The sequence below is a fragment of the Pinus tabuliformis genome, chromosome J (genome assembly GCF_031772625.1).
Source record: "Pinus tabuliformis cultivar Carrire ecotype Pingquan chromosome J, CPIR1, whole genome shotgun sequence".
In the NCBI taxonomy this organism is placed as follows: domain Eukaryota; kingdom Viridiplantae; phylum Streptophyta; class Pinopsida; order Pinales; family Pinaceae; genus Pinus; species Pinus tabuliformis.
The window spans coordinates 576,644,416-576,653,775 of record NC_142295.1 but is presented as its reverse complement, the minus strand read 5'-3'; positions in this window follow the sequence as shown (position 1 = coordinate 576,653,775).

Sequence of the window (9,360 nt, the reverse complement as noted above, 5' to 3'; positions counted from 1 at the left end):
GAAGCTTAGGCGGATGAGGGAGTGGTGGAGATGCCCTGCACGGTGTACACTTAACCGAATCAACAAAGTCCTGCACACAATCAAAGTCTTAGCTAATCTACTCTAACTGTCAATGAAACAAATGAACAACAGCTTTATTTATAAAGAGAACCATGTACATCACTTAAGCAAAGAAACATTTCAAAGGTCTAAACGCATAACTAACTTCTACAAATGAAAGCAATACACCGAGGATTGCATGGTCAAGCAAACTAGTGTTTTTGTTGGGGCAGCACTGTTTCTGCAATTCTAGCCCCTGATCCAGTAAGGATGAGGTGAAACTGAGAGTGTTGTCGACCCTTTTCTTGGAGCTTTAACTTTTATTATCCTACCAATCTATTCTAAACATATGAAGCAATTCTATTTATCACCAGTGACATATTTAACCAACATAACTAAATCTGCTTAACAGAAACACATTTCAAATGCATAAAAGGAAAATCACGATGCATAAAGAAAAGGTAACAGTATAAAGAAGGAGGCCCTAGGCTCTCAGGTTGGGCCCAACCCCGAGAGCTATGGCTCCTATAGAAAACTCAGAGTTGATATCAAATCGGACTGCTTCTCATTATCAAAAAATAATCATAAGTCAAGAGTTATGCCAAAATTGGCTACAAGAGAACAAAATGAAACTAGCAGCACTGTAGTGCAAAGTATTCAAGAATTTCCAAAAGTCCCTCACGAAGGCTGAGGCCTTAACATTTATACACCATGAGGCCCTAGCTGGCCTCCTAAATCTATGGGACTTGGCTGCCCAAACTGTGAGTGAACAACTCCTTCCAAAAATCTGTTTGGCTACCTTCTAGATCCGGTTTTGGTGGCCTTTGGAGCTTGGAGTTGGGGGTGAGGATCCCGAGGAAGGCTATTTAATGCCATAGACAACCCCCCCACGAATCCTCAACCCAAGCTTGGCTGTCTTCTAGCCCATGATTTCTCGATTTTGCTCCAACATGTGTCCAAAAAACCTGAAATGAGCACGTGTTAGCCACCTAGGAAGAGTGACTACCCTTATTCGTACAAATGACATAAACATACTGAAAAATAATGCATAAGTTATGAAAAATGAAGGATTGAACAAGGATAATTAGGCCAAATGAGCCCAAAATGTTACCAAATTTGGGACTCATCAACTTCTAAAGAGTCTACCACTTCGCGTAGCTCCGAAAATTAAGGTAATGGAATTACCCACTTTTCACATAATAGAATTTTAATGCAAGTATTCAAATACCTTAAGTACTTACCTCGTGGTCCTTTGAAGAATCTTCGCTCCACTTTGATATAGCTAACCTATGTTTCAATTCCAAATTCAATAACGAACCCTCCCAGAATTCGATCAAGCCAATGATCTATAGCCTATGTGATCTTGTTTTTAGATGCCTCTAGTAATCGCACAAATTCTAGTGTCCACACTATGGGACTATCGAGCTTCCACCTCCCTTGGCTATTTGTCAATTTTCCTAACCACTCATATAACTCGCATGGAAAAGTACAAAAGAAAATTTTGTGCATCTCTGTATATAGATACCTATTCAGCCAATCCTCCTTTGACAGACGTGGATTCTTTTTTTCTTGAGCCACAAACTCATGAATATTTTGATCTAACCATTTTTCAATCTCTTTCTTATTCAGATTCCAATGATGCGACATCACACATATCTTTAAGAAGATCACAGTCCTGGAAATAGAACCATTTGTTGGCTTAAGGGGTCATGACCTAGGTTCGTAGTTAGTTACACCAACCAACAAAACCCTACACTGCTAGCCCTTTTGGAAATAACCAGCGTAGCGTAGGTCGTAGTCTCACCCAAAGCAATATTGGGGGATGCAAGAACCAAGTTTCTGCATCCAGAGACTAGTGTGATGTCTTTCAGTGCCTTAGATCTGCTTTCATGCAGATCTAACCTCCTGATAGGTCTTAAACCTTGAACTCAACCCTAAGTATCTTCAATCCTTCACAAAACTAATCAATTGCCTTATTCAGATCCTTTCGCGTGCATAGATAGGTCTTCTAGGGTTTCTAGGATCTAGATCTGTCGTTGCGCAGACCTATCTTCCGAAAGCTAACTCAATTTATATCTAGAACTTCACGTACATCATTAAATCATCTTATTAAGCATAAAACTATTCAATTAACCCAATTAGTGTAGGTAAGAAACATTAATTCAAGGAAACAATATTCAGAGCGAGATAAACAGATAAATAGGTAAAACACAGATGAAAATATTTCCAACCCAAATTGAGTCTTTATTAATCAGAATCAGTTCAGTACAGACTTCAACTACCCTGCGCACTCAGTTGCAGGGGTCTACGCACTCAGTTGTGGACTCTTCTAGGTCTCTGCGCACTCGGCCACGGAGCCTTTCCTTCGCTACTAATAGGAACAGACCTTTCTGTCTCTCGGGCCCTTACAAATTCATTTATTCCTTCATCTCTCATTCCCAAGTTCAAGTTTTCTAAGACTCACTATGACTCAACTATTTATATCTTTTCTAATACAATACCATGGCACCCATCTCATGGGTGAGTCTTCAAACCAACCAAAACAAAATTTCTTTACACAAATGATTAAATTGACTCAATTTTACCCCGTGGGAACCCCATCCCAACACTTTTCTATAAGGATCCCACTCTTGTTGTTGCAATATATCATTGTAGTGTCTAAGACCTGCTCAAATACCTCTCCAAAGAGATTCCCCAACAAAACTACTCCTTAGCTAGCCATGCTAGTGACAATGTACTCTGCCTCGACGGTACTGAATTCTATTGACTTATACTTCTTTTCCATCCAAGATATTATAGAAAATACAAGGTTAAAACAACATCTAGATGTATAGTTCTTGTTGATAATGGTTATTTCGCAGTTAGCATTGGTATATCCATGAAGTCAAACATCTCTGGAATAATATCTCATACCAAGGGTGGTCGTCTGATGCAAATATCTCAAAATGTTTTTGGAAGAAATCCAATGTGAATGAAGGGGCTCGATCATGAATTGACTCAATGTTTTCAATGCATAGCATATGTCTAGATGGGTGTCCACTTAGAACATCAAAGCCCCAATGAAATTTCTATACTTGGATGGATTCACCAAATCGGGTCCTATAGTTTCTCCACATAACTTTTTGAAATTCACTTCCATCGATGTGGGCAAGGAATTGGATTTTGTCATTTCAAATCTCTCCAGCATCTTCACGACATATTTTTCTTGTGAAAGGAAAATTTCATTGATCCTTTTCCATACCTCAAGGCCTAGAAATTAGTGCATGATTCCAAGGTCTTTCATCTCAAATTTAGAGGCTAACTCCCTCTTACACTTGATCATTAGGGGATCACTACCTGTCAAGAATGGATTGTCAACATATAAAACCAAAATCAATGACATACCTTGGACTACCTTGAAGTAGAGGTTGGGATAAACATTTGTTTTGTGAATATAAGCTTGACCAGATAACTTCCTATGTGAGTGTAGCATGTTCTGGGGGCTTTCATAAAGCCATACAATGTCTTCTTCAACCTACAAATATGTGTCCTTTGATCCTCTAATTCAACTCCCTATGGTTTCTCAACCTACACTTCTTATTATAACATGCCATGGAGGAATGTTGTCTTCACATCCATCTGATGAAGGATCCACCCTTAACTTACGGTAAGGGAAGATATTGAATGAATGGTTGTATATCAAGCCACATGTGCAAATATATCATCATAATCGTCTTCCTCTTTTTGGGAGAATCCTTGGGCCACGAACCTTGATTTATACTTCTTAATCCTATCATCAAATCCATGTTTGATCTATAATAGCCACTTTGAAGTCACATGTTGGGTTAATGGGGCCAAACCCAGGTTTAGCATTATTTGTGCCAACCAACAAAACCCTAATTGTTGGCCCTTTTGGCAACAACCTACATAGTGTAGGTTGCAATATCACCTGAAGCAGTATGGGGGGATGACAAAACTAGGTTTCTGCATCTAAAGGTTTGCGTAATTGGTTCCTGTGGTTTCTAGGGCTCATGTTTACCTTCATGAACCCTTAACCCTTCCCAACAGACAATTATTGTAAATACATTTAAACAGTTACGATATCTTCACGAAGGTTCTTAATCATTCATAACATGTATAATTATTACTGATCTACTATTTTCATGCACTAGATAAGCATTAATCCATATAAATTATAATACAGAGCGAAAATATAGAAACTTGGAGAAGTAAGAATGAAGACACAAATGCATCAAAATTGGTTCAAAACTGTCTTTATTAAGTATAATCAATTCAGTACAAACTTCTTTTCCCTGCTCACTTAACTGCAGGGGCCCACACACTCAGCCTACATACTTACCAACGTCTTTGTGCACTTAGCTGCAGGAGCCTTTCACTTTTGCCTAAGTACAGGAAACAGACCTTTCCTACCTTAGCTTACTTTCCCTTACAAAAAGTCTTATTTAATTGATATCTCTTAGATTCGCTATGACTCATATATATATATATATATATATATATATATATATATATATATATATATAGCATTTCACTTACAATACCATGGTCTGCGGACCATGGGTGGGTCTTAAAGCCTTCCTATCACTTACCCATCTAAGGGACTAAAGCCCCTTTGAATCATACTATCTTCGCACTCCGATTCCACATTTCACAGAGACTTTACATTTTATAAAATTTAACCCAAAATTTGACCAAAACTTAACCCTAGGTACCCCTTCCCAATAGGCCCCCAACACAAATTGGGTGACTCACCCTCGAGTCACTCCACTGGTGATGCAATAGTGTTTTGGAGTTCACAAAACTCCATCTTTAGAACATGCAAATCCAATGTACCCTGCACCGTAGCTTGTTGTACTTCTTCGACCAGCTTTTCTATAGCAGGGCCTTCCACTGCGAGGCCTATTATCCTTTATGTTTGTTGGATGGTCTTCAACTTGCCTTGAACTGATAGAGTAAGATGGTTTGCTTCCTTTTTCCATGGCTTTGTTCTAGCCCTCAAGATGGCCTCTTTACGGTATAGCTCTTCAATCTCTATTTGTAGATATTTTCCTTCCTGTAGTTGGGCGAAGTGCTGAACTGGTGCCAAAGTGTGCATAGTTGACCTCATTTCATCAAACTGATACTGCTTCTCCCTAATATCAGTACCGATCTTCTGCAGAGTGGGGTCCTCCTGTAGAGATGTCCAAAGTTCTATGGCCTACTCGAATAAGTTGGTGCAATCCTTGATTGTTGTGTCTAATGTACCCATCCTCTCCTTAATCACTGCTCCCGAACTTCTTGTGGAGTTGTTAGCTGAAATTCTGAAATCTACCACTGAAGTTCAAATTGGACTTGCTCGATTTCATCCTTTGATTCTTGGACTGCCACCGCCAACTTCTGAATCTTTTCTTTTGACTTTGCCTATGCGGGAATGTTGAGCTTTGGCAGTGTATTACATACCTGTGTGACTGTTGCTTCCAAGTTTTGGCTACGCATGGCCATTTCATCTTTCTCTTTCAATGTCTAGACCTTTTCTGTGAATATCTACTCATTGTTGGTCTTGACCTCACTGATCGCCAGTAGCGCACGTTGCTCCCTCACCCTTAGCTCATTGGATACTGCTTGGTCAGTTTTGGAGGGTCTTGATAGGGAGTGTTGCGAGATTGACACAAAGATCTTGGATTTGTGATATCTTGGTGTTTACTTCCTCTGACTGGGCACGCAAGGCCCCATCCAGTAACTAAATGACTCTGAGGTCCAAAATTTGATCTGTATCCATCATGGTCGTGCTCGCTTGTTGCAGGCTCACCTGAATCCCACTTGCTTGGCCCACGCTCGCTTGTACTTATCCCATTTGAATCTGCAGATCACACAAATCCTTCTGCACATTTCCCAAGACCTATTGGTATTGTTGCTCAAAGTGCTTCCATAGTTCTGTTATGGTTTCAAGGACCTTTTCTCTAATTCGGCCAAGTCCCCCTCAGTGAGGACCATTGGATCGACATGCGCATGTCTATCAGACTTTTGCTTCTTCCTAGGTCTAGAAGCTGGCTCCTTAGAGCACTTCTATACTCTAAAGGGGATTCCCTACTCTGCGCCCCTGCCTCCTTCAACATCAGACTCCTTCTTGTCCTCAATGTGCTCAGAAGAAGACTTCTCAATGTTGATAGTGGTCTCCTTAGCCTCCCACTCTTTCTCAGCAACTTTCTTCGCTGCAGCTTCCTTATTTTGTTGTGCAACTTTCTATCGAGTTGTGGCCTACTCAACCTCTTTCTTCTTTTGCATTGCTATGGTCTGCATGGAGGAACTCTCCCTGACCTTTCTTGTACTTGCATCGATATATGAGGGTTGCAGCCATTTCCTACAACCTCCCGTGCATCTGCCTCACTCACCAGGTAGGGTAACTTGTACCACGTTTTCTTCGTATCCCATCGTGCATGGATAAACACATTATGAAAGTCCACCTTGAACTCTGCATAAGCTTCCAGTTGTTCATATAGAGTTGGTGACAACCTCGACCTCTAGATGATCACCATGAGGAGATCCATATCGACCAACAACCAAAGCATTTTAGTTTCCATGACTGGCGTTGGGTCCTTTATCACCCATAGTGAAGAGAACTTCGTGACTTCTCGTAAATCAGGTTGTTGTGGAGAGAATTTACTGTCTTCTGACATCCTCCACATGACGAGCGCAATCAATAGCAATAGCCAAACATAGTGAAATTTGTTTCCGTCATCTTGTGCTTCACGACAATTGGCCAAAAATTCTTTGTAGATATACTACACCCAGTTGTAATGCACACCTTTAGCACATTGGGCATCTAATGAAACTATCATCACCGGAAGCTCATCCACACAACACTTCCTCATGATCTTACAGGCCAAGAAGTGCGTGGAAAACTGCACCACCTTGTCTGTAATAGAGTGGATGGAATATCCGCGCGACTTCTTCACCAAACCAAATTTGCTCTTTATTTGTTTTGCAAGTTGCTTTTCTTTGGTTTTTCCTCCAAATGCTTTTTTTGGATCCACCCCTTGATGGGGCAACATATTGATCCAATGGATCAACGTATCAGTAATAGGGATGGGTTCTCCCAACCAGAGACACCCATCATGCACCAAGGTGGGTAGTTGTCGAACATAGACTATGTTGATGTTGGTTTTTCTGAAATTTGGTACACAGAACATGTTCAACGGGCCTTCTTTCTCAACCCCCGCGACCCACTTCATTGACTCCAGTCGCATTACTGCAATTTCTTCATAATAAATATTTTCCAGATACTTATTCAGCGCAAGCAGTGGGAAATTCTCATGGTCGGTTAAGTCCCAATCCCCTAGCTTCAGTGAGGGAATGCACCCTAATAGTGCACCTTCAAACACCACCTTCTCTGGCACCAGTGGTGTAGAGACAAAAAATTTGGCGGTATCTGGGTCTTTCGGCACCTTCAATTTGCCTTTTTGCGGTGGGATATACTTTGAGAACTAAGTCGTAGGCTCACCATCCTTGACTTCCATCTCCTCAATTCCTCTGTGAAGCTCTTCTTCATCAAGATCCAGGGGCTCATGGGGTTTCTATGACTTATCCATTTCCCCTTTTGGTAAATCTTTTGTGGGGTTTTCCATGGTGATTATCACACCGAAACTTGTTTCGGCTTCTTATGCTTATTTTCAATAGAAGATGGCTTAGGTCTAGGATACCTAGGCACTATTGGAATAGGGGGTACGACTACAACAATTACGGCTTCAGCGGCTGCAGCTTTAGACGTTACGGCTTCACATGGTGTAGCTTCGGTTGCAACTTTTGTTACAGGGTGAGTTTCATTCATTCCGTCCAAGAAGGCGTTACAGAAAGTTTTAAACATGTTAGCTAACCCTGGGTGTGAGAAAAGTTCTTCCCAATCAGGCTCATTCATAGACTTCAACTCATGGCGCAACACAAGGCAAGAAATCTCACAATCAATTTTCAAAGTCAAAAGTGTTCTAATGTAGGGTGGCATGCCAGATTTATAGGTGATGTCAATTTCAAATCCAACTGTTCCCTCCAATTTTCGATCATTAATGCATCTTTGACAGCAAATTTCCAAAGATTTGTGCCATAAATGTGGCCTCCCCGCTCCTCCTAATATAAATTTAGCCATCCAATCATCTAGAGTGCATCCAATGGCTAATTTTTGACCTATTTGTGCAGCACCAGCTTCCATGGCACAACCCTCTTAGCGTAGCTCCTTCTAGCTCCTCTCTTTCTTCCCTCGCGCACCCCCCTTACTTCATCTTTCAAATTCTCAAGAAATGTTGTTTATAGTCTCGTACTTCCTTGCAGCTGCCTGGAGTACTAAGACTATCCTGCCATAATATAGTCATTGTGTAGGGGCAGGATCACCCTTGTACAACTTCAAATGACTGCCATTGACTTTTCCTGGAAACAATTCTTCATTAAGCTTCACGAGCTGAACTGCACCACCATCTATAATTTCCTTGACTACATAGGGTCCTAGACAATGCATTTGAAACTTTCTAGGAAATTTCATAAACTTGTTGTCATATAATAAGACCAAATCGTTCACCTAAAAGGTGCGTTGCTTTATGTGTTGATCGTGTCATGCCTTCTCGCACTCCTTTTGCACCTGTTGGTGAAATCCTACTAAAAACCTATCTTACTCCAATTCCATTAGTTTTGCGAGATGCAACTCCATCGTGTCATGATAGGCCATACCAGTGAGTGTAGCAATCCATAGACTCGACACAATATACTCCATGGGAATGACTACCTTTATCCCATAGACCAACCTGAAAGGAGTTCGATCTGTCAAATTTTTGCACATTGTACTATATGCCCAGAAGATTGCTGGTATGAAGACATCCCAATCATCGTTTTTTGTGTTGCGGGTTGATGGGGCTTGACCCAGGTTCAACGTTATCTATGACAACCAACAAAACAATAACTATTGGCCGTTTTGGAAATAGCCTGCATAGTGCATGCTTCAGTATCATCTGAAGCAATTAGGGGGGATGACAGAACTAGGTTTCTGCATCTAGAGGATTGTGTGATAAGTTCTTGTGGTTTCTAGGGCTCAGGTTTACCTTCATGAACCCTTAACCCTTCCGAACAGACAATTATTGTAAATACTTTTAAACAGTTTCCAGATCTTCGTGAAGTTTCATAATCATCCATAACGTGTATAATTATTACTATCTACTTTTTTTCACACTAGATAAGAATTAATCCATATAAATTATAACACAGAGTGAAAATAAAGAAACTTACAGAAGTAAGAAAGAAGACACTAATGCATCACAATTAGTTATAAACTGCCTTTATTAAGTATAATCAATTCAATAC